Below are 22,770 nucleotides of genomic sequence, written 5' to 3'. Positions count from 1 at the left end.
ATGGTGATGTGGATATACTTGGAATACATATCCCAAAGGAAATAAATGATCTCACTCCAATACATTTTAATAGAAAGTTAGCAAAAATAGATAAGATCTTGCTACCATGGAAAGGTAAATACCTGTCAATTTGTGGAAAAATCACCCTGATTAATTCTTTAGTATTATCCCAGTTTACCTATTTGCTTATGGTCTTGCCTACGCCTAGCGAACAGTTTTTTAAATTATATGAGAAAAAGATATTCCATTTTATTTGGAACGGCAAGCCAGACAAAATTAAACAGGCCTATTTATATAATGAATATGAATTCGGAGGACAGAAATTATTAAATATTAAAGCATTAGACCTATCACTAAAAGCTTCAGTCATACAAAAGTTATACTTAAATCCGAACTGGTTCTCTAGCAAATTAGTAAGATTGTCTCACCCAATGTTCAAGAATGGCCTTTTTCCCTTTATTCAGATTACAACCTCTCACTTTCAGTTATTTGAAAAGGAAATCATCTCCCAAATATCACTATTTCTAAAACAAGACAGAAAGTTGGTTGCAATTTCAATTTAATCCTCCAGAAATGACAGAACAAATAATGTAATAAATATTGTGGTTAAACTCAAATATACTAATTGACAAAAAAACTATTTTTTTTGACAAAATGTTTAAAAAAGGTATAATCTTCGTAAATGATATCATCGGTAGGACTGGTGGAGTTATGTCGCACATGCAGCTAACAAAAACATATGGAAATGTCTGCTCTACCCAAATTTACAACCAAATAATTGCAGCTTTATCGCACAAATGGAAGAGGAAAGTGGAAGGGGGAGAAAGTAAGGAAATTGTCTGTCGGCCTTGCATTAAAGAACATAATTGGTTAAAGAAAACTGTGATAAATAAAAAAGCATACCAGTTTCATTTAAGGACCAAAGGATTGACAGCCGTCCCATATAGATTGCAAAAGAGTTGGGAAGAGATTTTTGACGTACCGATCCCATGGCATAGTGTTTATGAACTGATACACAAAACGACACCGGATTCAAAACTTAGAATCTTTCAATTTAAATTATTATATAAAATTCTTGCTATCAATAGAATGTTATTTATATGGGGGATACAATCTTCCCAGCTCTGCAGATTTTGCTGCGAAGAGACAGAATCATTAGATCATTTGTTTTGGTACTGTCCATTTGTAGCTTGTTTTTGGACACAGGTCTAGGAATGGCTAAAGGATTGCAATATTTACCTGGAGCTAACCTTGCAGATAGCATTACTGGGTGATCTGAAAAGTCATAGTCAATCAATCAATAATATAATAATACTTTTAGCAAAATTGTTTATTTTCAATTTATCTGTAGAAACAATGACAATAGAAAGGTTCAGAACTTTTGTAAAACATCACAGTACAGTTGAAAAATATATGGCAAATATAAATCCTATATGGATGGTGTTAAGAGATAGATGGATGGTGTTGGAGTTGAAGGATGGGACTAATAACAACTAACAACAACTAATAACAAGATAACTAATAATGTAAGCATTTACTGTGTCCATAATAAGTATATAGGTTGTAGGTTGGGAGCTTTGTGAAAGAGCACAGTTAGAAAGATATGGCAAACCGGATGGACATCATGAAAATGATCGGAGAGGTTGAGTGTAGAAGAAGTTCAGGAGAAAAAACAAACAAAATATAATTATTGTAAAATTGACTGTGTCCATAAAATGTATATAGTAAGTATAAGCTGGAAGTAGAGGCCTAAGCATTGTTGCTCACTAGTTTACTCCAATTAGGGAAAGGGTGGTGGGGTTGGAAAGTAATAAAGGGGAATATATTTAAAAAAAAAGGATATGTACAGTGGGGGAAAAAAGTATATAGTCAGGGGATCATACTTAGGCAGCCTATTGGCACTCGTTAGTTGTGGGATCTTGTTTCGTGAGTAGGCTTGTTTTGGGTGTAGCCTTAGGACTTCATGTTTCATTTGTTTTATCAGTTTAATAAACATGTACGCATTTCACGCTGCGCCTTGGTCTGACCCGTCCTTAAACGAACGTGACAGTGTATATATATATATATAAATATATATATAATATATATATATATATATATATATATATATATATATATATATATATATATATATATATATATATATATATATATATATAAACATGGGGGATTGGAAGTGATGCAGACAATTACATTGATGGAAGTTACAATCTATTTGCAATATTAAGCTGATCTACCCCTAAAAAAAATTACAATAAAATAAAATAAAATAAAATTTTCACCTCAGCTCAATTTCTCTCACTCTCTGATATCCAGCCACCTTTTACTCTGGAGCATACCAGACAGTAATTCCTGCGTCTAGTGGGTCAGAATTTTACAGCAGTGGGAGCCTGCCATTTCTTCACAGGAGGGATGTGAGCATGTGTGATGTGCTTTTTAATTAAATTAGGATTAAATGTCAACAAAACCGTATTCAAAAGTCTGGTTTATCAAATGTTTTCTTTTTCTATCCCAAGATATTAGACTTGAAGAGAAAACGTCCAAGCCTGGACACTTTGCTGATTGATGGATTAAGTGAAACAAAATCACTCTCCATACACACAAATTATTTGATAAGATTATGTATCAGCTGCCTCTGCATCGACTGTAATAACATAAGATAATTTAGCAATAATTAAGAGATGGCCATTGGAAGAGGTTCTGATTAGGATGACACCACATCTTCCAGAATTCCTTGCAAGATTGTGGGCTACACACACACACCCCTCTACTGATACAGAATGTATAATAACATGCTCAAGTCAGAACGGTGCAACACAGTACTAGGCTATATTTGATCCTAAAATCTCAGGATATATTTTACATGCTGTATGTGTGAAAGCCATCCTAAGCCATGCCATGTTGCTCATGTACATTTATTGGCCTACACCGAGTCTCTGGAATACATGTCCTAGTCACACTCCTATAGGGAAGCTATATGATTCATTGCCACAGGGTATTTACAATAAATGTATGATTGGCACATCATTGGTGTCATGACCGAGCTGTAGTTATAATCCACAGTTCCTTTGATACTCTCTTTTTTACTCTGTCTATTTTTCCCTTTGTAGATGATCCTAAGCGATAACTTGCGCTTTCTCTTTGTCTACGTTGTCTTCCGCTTTGGGTTTTCAGCAGGTATTTCATTTATCTTCTGTCACTTTTGCACACAGGGACACATAAACACAGCCCGTCATTGGCTCATGATTTCAAAATTAATCTGTTTATTCTTCCAACACCATCAAAGGACCTATCAAAATTGCAGATGACAGTTCCCTCGTACAATGACACTTCTAAACCACTGAAAACAATTGAGACAGTATAAACAAACAATATGATTTATATTAAAAAACAACTGTCAATGGACCCGAGTAAAGCATTCTCGGTCCCTCCACAGCAGTGGTGTTACAGACTTTGGTTTTTCATTTATATTTTGAGGTTGGACTTATTTGACACCTGCAGAGTTGACAGAAACTGGTTGCAGTGTCAGCTCTTGCGCACCTTCTCCCAAGAATAGGCAGATAAGAGATGTCACAAAAATGTATTGTGGTGCACAAATGCCGTGCACCTAGCACACACCACAGTACAAAATAAAACACACAAATGACAGTTATATTTCAACATACATGCAGAGAATCGACAAAAAACTGGTTGCAGTGTCAGCGCTTACGCACCTGTCAGGGCACAGCAAACCACTAAGTACATGGAAACAATACACCATCATAAACCACAGGCTGCGTAGTTAAACCTAGCTAGCGAGCTAAATAAAACTTAAAACGCCTCCTGCATGGCAAATATAATGATATACAATGAGAATTGCAGCAAAATATATTAATACAAATTACAACTTTTCTTCCACTTTAATAACATATTTACAGGTTTTTAACGCTTAACAGTAGAGGAGCAGATGAAAACATACCTTCTCCCAAGGATAGGCAGACGAGAGAAGCCGATAAAAGGGTTACCAAGCCAATGGTCCAAACCAACCAACGATGCATTATCAAACCTGACATTACACACTTTTTTAAACATGAGATGATACAGTTTAGTGCTTTTACATAAAATAAAATGACAGCAACCCAGCTGTGCTAAAATAATACACATACAATTAATGTAAATTCATCAAAAAATAAATGTATCACCTCTTGAGGTGACCCATTGACCCAGTCCTCTCTACTATATCAAAATAAGAGTCCTTTGTACATCTCCTTCAAAATAAAATGCCTGTGCATAATCTAGGGTAACAACATCACTCTGCTACATTCACCCCCACTGTTTTACGATAGATTATGGACACTAACTAAACCATTACCTTGAAGGTAACAAAGCAAAGAAAGAAAAACAATTATACACCCACTCAAGGCAACTGTGCAACTCTGTGTAGTCCCTTAATTCTAAACCCAAAAAAAGTCAACCAGCTCAAAAGCTATCCAATAATGGATTAGGAAAGACGAGGTAGCTAATCTCTCATCCAACCATAGAAAACATGCCATATACATTGTCATACATATGGATTACACCCAAAGTTACAAATAATATCTGAAATAGCAGACAATCACAATCATAAAATATTTCAATAGTCTCAGAACAATTCTAGAGAGGTCAAGAACAACAAATAATAATAATGAGAAACTATCCCACTGTTACTGCGAAACCATGAAATGTTTTACCCTCTGTGTGGACATATACAAAAGTATGTGGACACCCCTTCAAATTAGTGGATTCGGCTATTTCAGCCACACACCCGTTGCTGTATAAAGTCGCGCACACAGCCATGCAATCTCCATAGACAAACATTGGCAGTAGAATGGCCTTAATGAAGAGCTCAGTTACTTTCAATCTGGCACTGTCATAGGACACCACCTTTCCAACAAGTCAGTCCGTCAAATTTCTGCCCTGCTAGAGCTGCCCCGGTCAACTGTAAGTGCTGTTATTGTGAAGTGGAAACGTCTAGGAGCAACAACAGCTCAGCCGCGACGTGGTAGGCCACACAAGCTCACAAACCCGGACCACGAGTGCTGAAGCAAGTAGCGTTTAAAAATGTTTTGTCCTCTGTTGCAACACTCACTACCGAGTTCCAAACTGCCTCTGGAAGCAACGTCAGCACAAGAGCTGTTCGTTGAGAGCTTCATGAAATGGGTTTCCATGGCCGAGCAGCCGCACACAAGCCTAAGATCACCATGCGCAATGCCAAGTGTCGGCTGGAGTGGTGTAAAGCTTGCCGCCATTGGACTCTGGAGCAGTGGAAATGCGTTATATGGAGTGATGAATCACGCTTCACCATCTGGCAGTCTGACTGACTAATCTGGGTATGGCGGATGCCAGGAGAACGCTACCTGCCTGAATGCATAGTGTCATCTGTAAAGTTTGGTGGAGGAGGAATAATGGTCTGGGGCTGTTTTTCATGGTTTAGGCTACGCCCCTTAGTTCCTGTGAAGGGAAATCTTAACGCTACAGCTTACAATGACATTCTAGACGATTCTGTGCTTCCAGCTTTGTGGCAACAGTTTGGGGAAGGCCCTTTCCTGTTTCAGCATTACAATGCCCCCGTGCAGAAGGCGAGGTCCATACAGAAATTGTTTGTTAAGATTGGTGTGGAAGAACTTTACTGGCCTGCACAGAGCCCTGACCTCAACCCCATCGAACACCTTTGAGATGAATTGGAACGCCAAGTGCGAGCCAGGCCTAGTCATCCAACAGCAGTGCCCGACCTCACTAATGTTTGTGGCTGAATGGAAATCCCTGCAGCAATGTTCCAACATCTAGTTGAAAGCCTTCCCAGAAGAGTTGAGGCTGTTATAGCAGCAAAGGGGGGACCAACTCCATATTAATGCCCATGATTTTGGAATGAGATGTTCGATGAGCAGGTGTCCACATACCTTTGGTCATGTAGTGTAGTTTGAATAAGCATATTCACTGGCTTAATAAGCCTACCCAGTCTAGTACGAACAACCTCACCTAAAAATGTGGCAGGAATACTAGGCACTGTGCTCAGAGGTCTAACCTCAGGTTGGGAACCACTACAGGAAGACACCTCAGGAACCATCACTCTCTCAGTGACAGACTCAACACTAGTATCGTCAGATGACTGATCAGAATCCTGGCAGATTGTTCCGGAATCCTGGCAGATTGTTCCGGACCACACAGATGATTCATCCACATCTTCCTTTTCTGTTCTCATGTCATCCTCACTCGTCAGTGTCTTGCCACTGATACTCCTACAGTCTTCAGAGACATCTCTCTGGTTGGATTCCACTTCACACACACATAACTTAAGGGAACATCAGCTAGCTGTGCCATCTCACTCTCGACAACTCGGTCTCCAACATCACCTTGGTGTGGCCCGTCAGAGGACTCAGGAAGGCTCGCAACCCAGTGGACAGTCCTGGCATCACTCACACTATCCTGACTGGACTCTTTCGTCATCTCATGACTCAGTTCACCACTGGAGACGGACATCCGAGGCTCAGGCCCCTCCCATGTAGGCAAAGGCAGAAAGTTGACATGCATTATCAAGTTTCTGTGCACACTTTTGATTTGACCCTTGGTAGGATGTTGGATACGATGTGTGTTTAGGAAGCTGTTTTTAGCAACCACTATGTACACAGCACTTTCTCAGCAATCAGCTAGTTTCTTCTTGCCCCTCTCTCCTTTGTTAGCAAGTAAAACTCTGTCTCCACTGAGTGACCCTTAGACTGTCTGTTATATACAGTGCAATCGGAAAGTATTCAGACCCCTTGACTTTTTCCAAAAAAAATTACGTTACAGCCTTATTCTAAAATTGATTAAATTGTTTTTTCCCCCTCATCAATCTATACATAATACCCCATAATGACAAAGCAAAAACAGGTTTTTAGACATTTCTGCAAATGTATTAAAAAAAAAAAACGGATATATTACATTTACATAAGTATTCAGACCCTTTACTCAGTACTTTGTAAAGAAACACCTTTGGCAGCGATTACAGCCTCAAGTCTTCTTGGGTATGACGTTACAAGCTTGGCACACCTGTATTTGGGGAGTTTCTCCCATTCTTCTCTGCAGATCCTCTCAAGATCTGTCAGGTTGGATGGGGATAGTCGCTGCACAGCTATTTTCAGGTCACTCCAGACATGTTCGATCGGGTTGAAGTCCAGGCTCTGGCTGGGGCACTCAAGGACATTCAAAGACTTGTCCCGAAGCCACTCCTGCGTTGTCTTGGCTGTGTGCTTAGGGTCGTTGTCCTGTTGGAAGGAGAACCTTCGCCCCAGTCTGAGGTCCTGAGCGCTCTGGAGTAGGTTTAAATCAAGGATCTCTCTGTACTTTGTTCCGTTCATCTTTCCCTCGATCCTGACTAGTCTCCCAGTCCCTGTCGCTGAAAAACATTCCCACAGCATGATGCTGCCACCTCCGTGCTTCACCGTAGGGATGGTGCCAGGTTTCCTCCAGACTTGATGCTTGGCATTCAGGCCAAAGAGTTCAATCTTGGTTTCATCAGACCAGAGAATCTTGTTTCTCATGGTCTGAGAGTCCTTTAGGTGCCTTTTGGCAAACTCCAAGAGGGCTGTTTGGCCACTCTACCATAAAGGACTGATTGGTGGAGTGCTGCAGAGATGGTTGTCCTTCTGGAAGGTTCTCCCATCTCCACAGAGGAACTCTGGAGCTCTGTCAGAGTGACCATAAGGTTCTTGGTCACCCCCCTGCCCAAGGTCCTTCTCCCCCGATTGCTCAGTTTGGCCCGGGCGGTCAGCTCTAGGAAGAGTCTTGGTGGTTCAAACTTCTTCCATTTAAGAATGATGGAGGCTCCTGTGGTCTTGGGGACCTTCAATGCTGCAGAAATGTTTTGGTACCCTTCCCCAGATCTGTGCCTCGATACAATCCTGTCTCAGAGCTCTACCGACAATTGCTTTGACCTCATGGCTTGGTTTTTGCTCTGACATGCGCTGTCAAATGTGGGACCTTATATAGACAGGTGTGTGCCTTTCCAAATCATGTCCAATCAATAGAATTTACCACAGGTGGACTCCAATCAAGTTGTAGAAACATCTCAAGGATGATCAATGGAAACAGGATGCACCTGAGCTCAATTTTGAGTCTCATAGCAAAGGGTCTGAATACTTATGTAAATAAGGTATATCTGTTTTAATTTTTTATAAATGTGCAAAACAATCTAAAAACCTGTTTTCACTTTGTCATTATGGGGTATTGTGTATAATAGATTGATGAGGGAAAAAAATAATTTGATCAATTTTAGAATAAGGCTGTAACATAACAAAATGTGGGAAGGGGTCTGAATACTTTCCGAATGCACTGTATCTCAGCTTACCTCTACTGTTGTTTTGTTGCGTGCTGCTGGGCCAGAGTCACGGCCACTCTCAGATCCTCACCAAGAGATTGGACATACTTATCCACATCTACTGTCTCTCCATCTAAGAGAACACTTCCAAACATGACATCAACGGGTAACCTAGGTGTGCGACCAAACATCAAGAAAAAAGGTGGAAACCCATTGGTCTCATGATCAGTGCAGTTATATGAGAACGTCAGTGTGTTCAACATCTGTGGCCATTTAGCTTTTGACCTAGTTGGCAGAGCTCGAATCCTACTACCCAGCATGCGGTTCAGATGTTCTGCTTGACCATTTCCCATGGGATGGTAAGGTATGGTGTGTGACTTGTCAACACCAGCTAACTGGAGTAACTCTGCAATAAGTGAACTCTCAAAATTAACATGAATGGATAGAAATCAGGAAATCCATAAACGCTGAAGAAGTTATTCCAAAGCACATGGGTAACTGTTTTGGCAGACTGATTTGGACATCAATATGCACAGGCCAGTTTAGTAAAGTGATCGGTCACCACTAGCACATCGGTAGACTTGTTGTTTGAGTCCTCAGCTGTCCAGAAATCAATACACACAAGTTCTAGGGGTGTGGTAGTCACTATAGAGACGAGAGGAGCTCTTGGTTCAGGCTCAGGTGCTTTGCTCAGCACACATACAGTTGAAGTGGCGCTGGAGAAGATGGCTGCCGTTTTACAGCCCTCTAACCAATTGTACTATTATGTGTGTTTTTTCGCGTTATTTGTAATTTATTCTGTACGTAATGTTTCTGCCACCGTCTCTTATGACCAAAAAGAGCTTCTGGATATCAGGACAGCGATTACTCACCTCGTATTGGACAAAGATTTTTTCTTCAACGAGTCGGACGCAAAGGATATCCTACAGACGCCCAACAAGGCCCAAATCCCTGTAATTCGCATGAGAAAGAGACAGAGATATCGTGGACGTAGGTCGGGGTGCCTTGCAAGGATCCGACGGCGAGCGAGTAAACTGCCTCTTCCATCAATCCTATTAGCCAATGTTCAATCATTTGAAAACAAATTGGGCGACCTAAGATTAAGGTTATCCTACCAACGGGACATTAAAAACTGTAATATCTCATGTTTCACCGAGTCGTGGCTGAACGACGACATGGACAACATACAGCTGACGGGATATATGCTACATCGGCAGGATAGAACGGCTGACTCCGGTAAGACAAGGGGTGGCGGTCTGTGTATATTTGTAAACAACAGCTGGTGCATAAATTCTAATACTAAGGAAGTCTCAAGATTTTGCTCACCTGAGGTAGAGTATCTCATGATAAGCTGTAGACCACACTATTTACCAAGAGACTTTTCATCTATATTTTTCGTAGCTGTCTATCTACCACCACAAACCGATGCTGGCATTAAGATTGCACTCAATGAGCTGTATAAGGCCATAAGTAAACAGGAAAATGCTCATCCAGAGGCAGCGCTCCTAGTGGCCGGGGACTTTAATGCAGGGATACTTAAATCCGTTCTACCTAATTTCTACCAGCATGTTAAATGTGCAACCAGAGGAAAAAAAACTCTAGACCACCTTTACTTCACACACAGAGACGCATACAAAGCTCTCCCTCGCCCTCCATTTGGCAAATCTGACCATAACTCTATCCTCCTGATTCCTGCTTATAAGCAAAAACTAAAGCAGGAAGCACCAGTGACTCGGTTAATAAAAAAAGTGGTCAGATGACGCAGATGCTAAGCTACAGGACTGTTTTGCTGGCACAGACTGGAACATGTTCCGGGATTCTTCAGATAGCATTGAGGAGTACACCACATCAGTCACTGGCTTCATCAATAAGTGCATCGATTATGTTGTCCCCATAGTGACCGTACGTACATACCAACCAGAAGCCATGGATTACAGGCAACATCCGCACTGAGCTAAAGGGTAGAGCTGCCGCTTTCAAGGAGCGGGACTCTAACCCAGACGCTTATAAGAAATCCCGCTATGCATTCCGACGAACCATCAAACGGGCAAAGAGTCAATACAGGACTAAGATTGAATTGAATCTGACGCTCGTCGGATGTGGCAGGGATTGAAAACTATTACAGACTACAAAGGGAAGCACAGCCGCGAGCTGCCCAGTGACACAAGCCTACCAGACGAGCTAAATCACTTCTATGCTCGCTTCGAGGCAAGCAACACTGAAGCATGCATGAGAGCACCAGCTGTTCCGGATGACTATGTGATCACGCTCTCCGTAGCCGATGTGAGTAAGACTTTTAAGCAGGTCAACATTCACAAGGCCGCAGGGCTTGTGCTGACCAACTGGCAAGTGTCTTCACTGACATTTTCAACATGTCCCTGTCTGAGTCTGTAATACCAACATGTTTCAAGCAGACCACCATAGTCCCTGTGCCCAAGGACACTAAGATAACCTGCCTAAATGACTACCGACCCATAGCACTCACGTCTGTAGCCATGAAGTGCTTTGAAAGGTTGGTCATGGCTCACATCAACACCATTATCCCAGAAACCCTAGACTCACTCCAATTTGGCAACTGCTCGGCCTCCAACCGCAAGGCACTACAGAGGGTAGTGTGTACGGCCCAGTACATCACTGCGGCCAAGCATCCAGGACCTCTATACCAGGCGGTGTCAGAGGAAGGCCCTCAAAATTGTCAAAGACTCCAGCCACCCTAGTCATAGACTGTTCTCTCTGCTACCGCACAGCAAGCGGTACCGGAGTGCCAAGTCTAGGTACAAAAGGCTTCTCAACAGCTTCTACCCCCAAGCCATAAGACTATTGAACAGCTAATCATGGCTACCTGTCAGGAATAGCTGAATGTGGATGTGGTGCAGGAATCAGGCGCAGGACACAGAAGCTTCGTCCAACACACTTTAGTAGACGATCAAGCAAACACAAACGGGCCTCAAAAGAGCCCGGAGGCGAGCGATTACGCACACCGTGCGTAAACACCGAAAATACAAATAAGTGCGAAACTCTCCAAAACAATGGAGCAAAACAATAGGGCACCTGCTGACAGGCGGACAATTACACACAACACACGACTAACAAAACGAGAACTTATAGGACACATAATTAACACTAAACGGAAACAGGTGTACAACTAAGACAAAACCAAACAAACATCGATAACATACAACGGTGGCAGCTAGTACTCCGGGGACGACGACCGCCGAAGCCTGCCCGAACAAGGAGGAGGAGCAGCCTCGGCCGAAACCGTGACAATACCCCCCCCTTGACGCGCGGCTCCAGCCGTGCGCCGACCCCGGCCTCGGGGACGACCAGGAGGACGCGGAGCAGGGCGCGTGGAATGACCACGGTGGAACTCAGTCAGGAGAGACGGGTCCAAGATGTCCCTCCTCGGCACCCAGCACTGTTCCTCCGGGCCGTACCCCTCCCACTCCACGAGATATTGGAGACCCCCCATCCGATGTCTCGAATCCAAGATGGACCGAACTGTGTACGCCGGAGCCCCCTCGATGTCCAATGGGGGCGGAGGAGTCTCTCCTATCTCGCCTTACACTGGGCGCACACCGAGCAGGAGGAGACATAAACCCTCACATCCCTGGCTAACGTTGGCCACCAGTACTTAGTGCTAAGGCAGTGCACTGTCCGGCCAATACCTGGATGTCCAGAGGAGGGTGGCGTGTGAGCCCAATATATAAGTCGATCCCGAACCTCGAACGGAACGTACGTCCGACCCACAGGACACTGTGGAGGGCTAGGGTCGGTACGCAACGCTCGCTCGATTTCAGCATCGACCTCCCACACCACCGGTGCCACAAGACAAGACTCCGGTAGTATGGGAGTGGGCTCAACGGACCTCTCCTCTGTGTCATACCCCTGGGACAGGGCATCTGCCTTACCGTTCTGGGACCCAGGGATGTACGTGATTTTAAATACGAACCGGGCTAGAAACATGTTCCACCGAGCCTGGCGAGGGTTCAGTCTCCTAGCTGCCCGGATGTACTCCAGGTTACGGTGGTCAGTCAAAATGAGGAAAGGGTGTTGAGCCCCCTCAAGCCAATGCCTCCACACCTTTAGGGCCTGTACCACGGCTAACAGCTCCCTGTCCCCTACGTCATAATTTCGCTCCGCCGGGCTGAGCTTCTTGGAGTAAAAAGCACAGGGGCGGAGTTTAGGTGGCGTGCCGGACCGTTGCGATAGCACGGCCCCTATACCGGCCTCAGACGCGTCCACCTCTACCTGAAATGGTAAAGAGGGATCCGGATGCGCCAGCACAGGAGCCGAAGTAAACAGGCCCTTCAGTCTCCCAAACGCCCTGTCCGCCTCAGCTGACCACTGCAAGCGCACCGGACCCCCCTTCAGAAGAGACGTTATGGGAGCTGCCACCTGTCCAAAACCCCGGATAAACCTCCGTTAGTAATTCGCAAAACCCAAGAACTGCTGCACCTCTTTAACCGTGGTTGGGGTTTGCCAATTACGCACGGCTGACACACGGTCAACCTCCATCTTCACCCCTGACGCGGACAACTGATAACCCAAAAAGGAGATAGACTCCTGGAAAAACAGACATTTCTCTGCCTTGACATACAGGTCGTGCTCCAGCAGCCTCCTCAACACTCGGCGCACCAGCGCTACATGCTCGGCTCGGGTAGACGAGTACACTAGAATGTTGTCTATGTACACGACCACACCTTGCCCCTGCATGTCCCGGAAGATCTCATCCACAAAGGATTGGAAGACTGAAGGAGCATTCATCAACCCGTATGGCATGAAGAGATACTCGTAATGACCCGAGGTGGTACTAAATGCTGTCTTCCATTCATCACCCTCCCTAATGCGCACCAAGTTGTAGGCGCTCCTGAGATCCAGTTTTGTGAAGAAACGCGCTCCGTGTAATGATTCCGTCATAGTCGCAATCAGAGGGAGTGGATAACTGTACTTCACAGTGATCTGATTGAGACTACGGTAATCAATACACGGGCGCAATCCTCCATCCTTTTTCTTCACAAAAAAGAAGCTTGAGGACGCAGGGGAAGTGGAGGGCCGTATGTATCCTTGTCTCAGAGACTCGGCTATGTATGTCTCCATAGCCCCCTTCTCCTCTTGAGACAGAGGATACACATGGCTCCGCGGAGGTCTGCCTGGAGGTCTATCGCACAATCCCCCTGTCTATGAGGTGGCAATCGCGTCGCCCTCGCCTTGCTAAACACGAGTGCTACCTCCTCATACTCAGGGGGAATGTGCATTGCGGGCACTTGGTTCGGACTCTCCACCGAGGTCGCCCCCACGGAAACACCCAGACATCGCCCCACACACTGGGCAGACCACTCCTTAAGAGCCCTCTGTTGCCACGAAATAGAGGGGTTATGGGTAATCAACCAGGGAAGCCCCAGCACCACTGGATACGCAGGAGAGTCGATCAGATATAACTGAATAGTTTCCTCATGACCCCCCTGCGTACTCATCCTAAGTGGCGCTGTGACCTCCCTAATCAACCCCGATCCCAACGGGCGGCTATCTAGTGCATGTACAGGGAAGGGAGCATTGACAGGAAGGAGGGGAATCCCTAACTTAACACAAAAATTCTGATCAACAAAATTCCCAGCTGCGCCTGAATCTACTAGCGCCTTATGCTGGGAATGAGGTGCAACCTGTGGAAAACTGACAGGTATACATAGGTGCACAACAGAGAGCTCTGGGTAAGTGGGGCACCTACTCACCTGGAAGGACTCCCCAGTGCGTGGCCTGCTGTCTCGTCCTCCTGGAGACCCTCCCCAGCACCTAGCCGCAGTGTGCCCTCCACGGCCACAGTTGGTGCAGGGGACGGCCCCCCTCGGGCTCCCTCTCCTCCTCTCTCTAGCGCCAGCACCTCCGAGCTCCATAGGGCTCGGCTCGGAGGTGCTGGAGGATGGAATGGACGGCCCCCACTCGGGACGTCCGCGGGTGACCAGCAGGGTGTCGAGACGGATGGACATGTCCACCAACTGGTCGAACGAGAGATTGGTGTCCCTGCAGGCCAGCTCTCGGCGGATGTCCTCCCTCAAACTGCATCGATAGTGGTCGATGAGGGCCCGCTCATTCCACCCTGCATCCGCCGCTAGAGTCCGGAATTCCAAGGCGAACTCCTGGGCACTCCTCTTCCCCTGTCGGGGGTAGAATAGACGCTCCCCCGCCGCTTTCCCCTCAGGTGGATGGTCGAACACGGCCCGGAAGCGGCGGGAGAACTCCGCGTAGGTGATAGTGGCGGCGTCTATCCCCCTCCATTCGGCGTTGGCCCACTCCAACGCTTTGCCGGTGAGACAGGAGATGAGGGCGGAAACGCTCTCGTGTCCCGAGTGCGCCGGGTGTACGGTGGCCAGGTAGAGTTCCACCTGCAGGAGGAACCCCTGACACCCGGCAGCGGTGCCATCATACGCCCTCGGGAGCGAGAGCCGAATCCCACTGGGTTCCGGAGCTTGGATGGGCGGACTGGCCGATGGGGGTGGTGAGGTAGGTGGAGGTGTGGGTACCCCTCTGTTCTCCCATCGGTGCAGAGTATTTATTACGTCCTGCAGGGCAGTCCCGATCTGATTGATCCTGTCGTCCTGCCCGCGGACACGCTCCTCCCACGACTCGGGCGCTGCTGCTGCTCCTGCTGATTCCATCGGTGGTGTGTAATTCTGTCAGGAATAGCTGAATGTGGATGTGGTGCAGGAATCAGGCGCAGGACACAGAAGCTTCGTCCAACACACTTTAGTAGACGATCAAGCAAATACAAACGGGCCTCAAAAGAGCCCGGAGGCGAGCGATTACGCACACCGTGCGTAAACACCGAAAATACAAATAAGTGCGAAACTCTCCAAAACAATGGAGCAAAACAATAGGGCACCTGCTGACAGGCGGACAATTACACACAACACACGACTAACAAAACGAGAACTTATAGGACACATAATTAACACTAAACGGAAACAGGTGTACAACTAAGACAAAACCAAACAAACATCGATAACATACAACGGTGGCAGCTAGTTCCCCCGGGGACGACGACCGCCGAAGCCTGCCCGAACAAGGAGGAGGAGCAGCCTCGGCCGAAACCGTGACACTACCCGGACTATTTGCACTGCCCCCCCACCCCATCCCCCTCTTTTACGTTGCTGCTACTCTGTTTATTATTTATGCATAGTCACTTTAACTCTACCCACATGTACATATTACCTCAATTACCTCGACTAGCCGGTGCCCCCGCACATTGACTCTGCACCGGTACCCCCCTTTATATAGCCTCCCGACTGTTATTTTATTTTACTGCTGCTCTTTAGTTATTTGCTTTTATTTTTATAACTAAAAAAATGCATAGTTGGTTAAGGGCTTGTAAGTAAGCATTTCACTGTAATGTCTACACCTGTTGTATTCGGCGCATGTGGCAAATACAATTTGATTTGATTTGATTTACATACACTTAGGTTGGAGTCATTAAAACTAGTTTTTCAACCACTCCACAAATGTCTTGTTAACAAACTATAGTTTTGGCAAGTCGGTTAGGACATCTACTGTTGTCGTTGACTACGCTGCCACTGACTGAACTCTTAGCTGTCAGACTGCCATGTGAGCTGTCACACTTCACCTTTCCCACGTTTTGGTAAGCCGTATGTTTTTTTTCATTATCAAAATCCTCCGAAGCAATGCACGAATATAAATCTGCCACCTTCGCATTCCTTCTCAGGGTAACTTCAGACATAGTCGGATTCACAATCTTCACAGGGAGCCATCCTTCACCCCACAGAGGCATAACCACTCTACCTACTAGTATGTTTCGATGCACACAGCGGGATGTGCTGGACTCAACAACCACAGTTCTGCCTACAGAGAGTTTAGTCTTCGGTGGTAGACGACCCCACACCAGGTGCTCACTCATTGGTTGGAGTGTGACTGCACTCGTCAACTTCACAGTGCCCACTTTATCAGGGATAGGGTCCCCCCTCCATCTCTCCAGATTGGATAGAAGACGCAGGAAATGGTTGTCATCACACTGGCTGGATGGGCCTTGCGTACCCACCACCTTCCAGTAGCTGTCATTGGACTTGAATTGTATAATCAGAGACTTCAAAACATTAGTGCCTACAATGATCTCGTCAACCTGCCCGTCTACAATCAGCACTGGGACTACATAGCTGAACCCATAAAGCTGTAACTTCAAATCACAGATACCCACTGGACTAGTTTGCTTCCCACCACAACCCACCAGGATGATGTCTGAAGGAGCTAGAAAGTTTCCATCTACCACTCCCGCCTCCCTCAGCCGAGGTACAATATCTGCACGCAGAGTAGTAGCTATGGACCTATTACCTAACATCCCCTTTATCTAAACCTTATCCTGTACTAGCATGGCAGTGTAAAACAAACTGCCGTTCTGAGTTGTTCTCATTGTGTTCTAAAAAATGACTGTGTTGTTCTTTGGCACCGACTCACAAAAATAAGAATAAACAGACTGGATATCATCAGAGAAGGAGGAAAAACAAGATTGCCCCACATTGCCCTCCTCAGAATGGAGGCTCTCTAGTTTTCCTGAGATCACCCGTCTGTCCTTGTTCAGAGATCCGCTGCTGTCCATTCTTATCACAGTTAAAACTGACATGGCCAGGAGAGAATCATTTGAAGCACAGCTGGTGCACCTGGCAGTGCACCTTGGTCCAATGGTCGGTGCTCCCACAGACTGCACACTCCCATTGACATTTGGAGGATTGTTTAAGAGGCTCTATGCTCACAGACTGAGTGTTACTGATGAGTGCTTTCTCTAACATGCTCAAAACTCTATCCAGTGAGTTACTTCCCGACGCAGACAGAACTGTTCTGGCTCTTGACCACACCCATAGTATGAAGACACATTAGGCCTGCTCTCAGTAACCATGCTCTCTAGAAGGCGGTCCACAACAACAGCCGCATGTTGTGACAGTTGGTGTCTACATGCCTTACGTTCCCTCAAGAATTCATCCAAACGATCCTGCACTCCACTTGCTGTCCAGTCACAGAGGGATTTGCTCTTGAACACCTAGGCCAGCTCCTTATCAGGGCAGTTACGTACAAACATGATGGCTAGCTCTGAGCTCTGATTGGTCATAGACCTACCCTCACTCATAAGACTCTGCTCAGCTGCCTCGGCGGCTTTATTAAGCCTAATCCAGCAGTCTAGTGGACCCTCATTAGCATATGGCTTGATTTAATAAAAGTCAGCTAATGGCATACCAGAATAGACTGTATCACTAAAGTGTTGCCTAAGAACAGTGAACACTTCACTAACATCTGTAACATCAGGATTGTTACGCATCCATACCTTGGTCACATCCCGTGCCCTCCCCAAAAGCCTTGACAGCACCTCCCCAACCTGCTCAGAGCTAGTGTAAACCCTTTTCCCAAGGTATACTCCCATTAGCTCCTCCCACTCGAGGACAGAGTAGTAGTCTGAGCCTTCACCCCTAAAGAAAGGCGGGGCACTCACATCGGACTTAATGACCAGATTCAATGTCTAGCCACATTGATCAGACAAGGAAAACTGCTGAGGTTGGTCAGGAGAATGGACAGAAAGACCTGAAACACTAGACTGCATTAGACTTGCTCTGATAGACTCCCCTATCTCTGATTTAGGGATGACCCATCACTCTCATGAACAGGGGACGAGGGGATATCTGGGGGCACCCTTGTCAAGTGGAGTGAACAGCCTACCCCTCCCAGTGCTTGTTAACTCAGGAATAGCGAACACCTGACTTCTCACGGATGACTGCACCAGTTTGCTGTGTGCTTAATTCTGCTGTTGTGTCTGAAATAATGTCACTGAGAACTGGATAGATTTGTGGGGATTTATTTGCCACCTGCAGAGAGATGACAATAACTGATTGCAGTGTCAGCTCTTGCGCACATGCTCTCGCACACCTTCTCCCAAGGATAAGCAGAGGAGTGAGAGGTCACAAAAATGTATTGTGGTGCACACATGCTGTGCACCTTACACACCACAACACATACACCACAGTACAAAATAAAACACACAAACGACTATTTGCAATTCTCATTATAAATTATATTACAGCATACCTGCAGAGAATCGACAAAAACAGGTTGCACTGTCAGCTCTCGCGCACCTGTCAGGGCACAACAAACCACTAAGTACATGGAAACAATACACCATCATACTCCACAGGCTGCGCGGCTAACCTAGCTAGCAAACTAAATAAAACTTTTTAAAACACGCTCGTGCATGCCAAATATAATTATATACAATGAGAATTGCAGAAAGCTATATTTATACAACTGACAAAACTTTTCTCCCACTTAAAGAACATATCTACATAAAAAAAGGCTGTCCTGCTCCTTTCCTCTCTACCTAACTTCCCCTCACAGTCCCTTCAGTTTCCCTTAAGTCCCGTTCGTTTGGCTGCTCAGCCTACCCAAGTTATCCCTCACCCATCATAGCCCTGCCATTCCCAACCAATCAGAGCTCTTGGAAATGCACATCTTGACACTGCACCTGCCCACTTAGGTCAGAGTGTTATCGTCGTCCGAAGGGAGAAGGACTTTTTGTTGACAGTAACACGAATGTCTGAATGTTGTGCGTGCATTGAAATGTAAGTTGCAGGGGGGTTTATTGGGGTTTACATGCTGTGTAATAATAGGTCATTGGTATAGAACAAGAAGGCCCGGACACTGATAAAGCTCCCAATTCACCGCTTTATTGACAACGTTTCGATCCGAAACTGATCTTCATCAGGTGACGTTTCGGATCGAAACGTTGTCAATAAAGCGGTGAAATGGGAGCTTTAACAGTGTGCGGGCCTTCTTGTTCTAAACAAGTATTCTTTATTAGCCCAGCACCTATGTTTTTAAGGATGTGCGTATGACCTCAAACTTTTTTAATAATAGGTAATTACCACTAATTACTTACTGTTACTTTGATAACTTTCAGACATATGTTCTACTGTATGGCTGTTACTATTCTTTAATGTTAGAGTTGCCAATACTGCTTTTCCTTGTTGTTTATCGTATGTGGTATTATTCAGTACTGCCATAAGTGTTATTGCATTGGTTGCACAAGTACTTTTGCAGAAGTGGTTTAATTGTTGTATTGGTCTTTTGCATGCACACGCTACCACAGCGTTTTCCATAGTGGCCTTTATTAAGGTGTTTTATTGCGCTGCCATGGGCGAGCTTCTAGAGTCATCCCAGACAGTTCTTGGAGCTTGCTCATGCGCAGAGTAATTTACGACCCTGTGGTGCCAGGGCAGATCTGGCAGATTCACAGCCTGGCAGATCTGGCAGGTCAAAGCCTGGCAGATTCTCACACAAGGCTGGAGAGAGAGGGTGCCATAAATCTTGACCCTTTGTCAATCCAAGTAATTGGTTTCTCTCTCTCTCCAAGAGGTGAATGTTTAAGTTTATGTTTATATTGAGGCTGTGTTTATAGCCCTTTATAGACATGTTGTAAGTGTAATGCCATTTGCCATTTATTCATGTACATATATGTATATTGTATAGTTATAACCCTTAACTAATACTGTTTACATGTGTTCATATCTTTGTTTTATAGAACCACAATAATAAGATTCCAAGTCATTCAGATTACCAAAATCATATAAACATCTTCAAAGGAAACAGCTGTGTCTGTGTGTGTGTGGTGGTGACTATCAAGAGTACAGTCGTGGTCAAAAGTTTTGAGAATAACACAAATACTAATTTTCACAAAGTCTGCTGCCTCAGTTTTGATGATGGCAATTTGCATATACTCCAGAATGTCATGAAGAGTGATCAGATGAATTGCAATTAATTGCAAAGTCCCTCTTTGCCATGAAAATGAACATAATCCCAGAAAAACATTTCCACTGCATTTCAACCCTGCCACAAAAGGACCAGCTGCCATCATGTCATTGATTCTCTCGTCAACACAGGTGAGAGTTTTGACGAGGACATGGCTGGAGATCACTCTGTCATGCTGATTGAGTTAGAATAACAGACTGGAAGCTTTAAAAGGAGGGTGGTGCTTGGAAACACGTGCCGTCATCATTGCTTTGCACAAAAAGGGCTTCACAGGCAAGGATATTGCTACTAGTAAGATTGTACCTAAATCAACCATTTATCGGATCATCAAGAACTTCAAGGAGAGAGGTTCAATTGTTGTGAAGAAGGCGTCAGGGCGCCCAAGAAAGTCCAGCAAGCGCCAGGACCGTCTCCTAAAGTTGATTCAGCTGCGGGATCGGGGCACCACCAGTGCAGAGCTTGCTTAGGAATGACAGCAGGCAGGTGTGAGTGCATCTGCACGCACAGTGAGGCAAAGACTTTTGGAGGATGGCCTGGTGTCAAGAAGGGCAGCAAAGAAGCCACTTCTCTCCAGGAAAAACATCAGGGACAGACTGATATTCTGCAAAAGGTACAGGGATTGGACAGCTGAGGACTGGGGTAAAGTCATTTTCTCTGATGAATCCCCTTTCCGATTGTTTGGGGCATCCGGAAAACACCTTGTCCGGAGAAGACAAGGTGAGCGCTACCATCAGTCCTGTGTCATGCCAACAGTAAAGCATCCTGAGACCATGCATGTGCAGGGTTGCTTCTCAGCCAAGGGAGTGGGCTCACTCACAATTTTGCCTAAGAACACATCCATGAATAAAGAATGGTACCAACACATCCTCCGAGAGCAACTTCTCCCAACCATCCAAGAACAGTTTGGTGATGACCAATACCTTTGCATTGGTTGCCATAAGGCAAAAGTGATAACTAAGTGGCTCGGGGAACATAACATCAACATTTTGGGTCCATGGCCAGGAAACTCCCCAGACCTTAATCCCATTGAGAACTTGTGGTCGATCCTCAAGAGGCGGGTGGACAAACAAAAACCCACAAATTCTGACAAACTCCAAGCATTGATTATGCAAGAATGGGCTGCCATCAGTCAGGATGTGGCCCAGAAGTTAATTGACAGCATGCCAGGGCGGATTGCAGAGGTCTTGAAAAAGACTCTTTGCATAAACTTAATGTAATTGTCAATCAAAGCCTTTGACACTTATGGAATGCTTGTAATTATACTTCAGTATACCATAGTAACATCTGACAAAAACACTGAAGCAGCGAACTTTGTCGTCCCCTGTAGCTCAGTTGGTAGAGCATGGCGCTTGCAAGGTCAGGGTTGTGGGTTCGTTTCCCACGGGGGGCCAGTATGAAAATGTATGCACTCACTAGCTGTAAGTCACTCTGGATAAGAGTGTCTGCTAAATGACTAAAATGTAAAATGTAAGACCAAAACTTTTGACCACGACTGTACAGTGATGGGCCTCAACATCATGTTCTAACCGGACAGCACTATAGAGGACAGAACCAAACCAATCAGTTATAAGTATATAGCGGGTGAGGGCATACACAGCCGACCGCTCAGACGGGTGAGGGCATACCAGCCAACTGTTTTTACGTGGTCATTCTAGCCGGATTTAGTGACCAACAGTTTTTTACATGGTCCTTCATTTCTCCGGATTTAGCGGCCAATTGTTTTTACACGTCCTCCGAGATGGATTCTGATCAGCTATAGTACGCAGAAGAGGAGTTGTTTCCACGCCCCAGGATGCAGACGAGTTAGCCTGAATCCCTAAGACGTATGGGGCTGCTGTCACCACCCACCTCAGCCCACACCGCCACACGAAGCCGTCATGCACCTGAAGAAGATGGGTTGCGAGGCCCTATACACCTCTCTTATCTAAGAGACTACCAGCCCTGCTCCAGGCCTCCTCAGTAGTCAGGGAGTGACCACACCCTCACCAGTTGGGAGCTGATAAGGGAATACGAGCAACTGCGTCACGAGCAGCAAGAGATCAGGAAGGCGTACTCTAGGCCCTCCCGGCCTGAGTCACCGGCGCAGGTGCACCGGTACTGCCACTACTCTCCTGACCACCACCGCTCTAGGCCTCCCCGGCTAGAGCCATCGTCACCGCCACAGGAGCGCCATCACTGCCGGTACTCCCTGAGTCGGCCCGGCTACTCCCCTGAGAGACACTACTCCCTCCCGGCCTGAGTGTTCGCCACCTCCACGGGACCATTGGGACCCCCCTATGGCCAGAGGTGACCCAGCTATTCAACAGATCTTCGTTGCTCCAGGCCCCCCCGGCTGGAGCCTACGTCATATCTGCCAGAGCGTCGGGAGCGGCACCTCCCCCCGGGGTGGTCCAGCCACTCTCCCGACCGACGTCCCTCTAGGCCCCCCTGGCTAGAGACACGGGAGCGTCGGGTCCATTTCTGCTCCCCAGAGCAGCCTAGCTCCCAAGCAGATGAAGACAACTCCAGAGTGCACAGTCCACGACACCAAGGTCTGCACCTTCCTCAGCCAGCTCCTCGACTAGCCACATTTAAGGAGACTTCCGCTCCAGTCGTTGAGCCTGCCAGACATCACCCTGGGTGACCAACCAGAAGTCACCCCTGATGTTTCCCCTGACCTAGGG

The 22,770-nt window shown here is 46.0% G+C and overlaps 1 pseudogene across 1 annotated transcript in view; it reads left to right on the top strand.

Moving 5' to 3' along the window:
- LOC311136289 (transient receptor potential cation channel subfamily V member 1-like) overlaps positions 1-22,770 on the top strand; it is a 43,106-nt pseudogene that overhangs the window by 7,059 nt on the left and 13,277 nt on the right. The window contains exon 8 of the transcript in view: positions 3,111-3,177. The product of the transcript in view is annotated as a transient receptor potential cation channel subfamily V member 1-like (transcript). The remainder of the gene's footprint in view (positions 1-3,110; positions 3,178-22,770) is intronic.

Source organism: Coregonus lavaretus (genome assembly GCF_964263955.1).
Source record: "Coregonus lavaretus genome assembly, chromosome: 10".
Classification (NCBI taxonomy): Eukaryota; Metazoa; Chordata; class Actinopteri; order Salmoniformes; family Salmonidae; genus Coregonus; species Coregonus lavaretus.
Note: the sequence above shows the minus strand (reverse complement) of the source record. Positions and strands in the feature narration are given on the sequence as shown.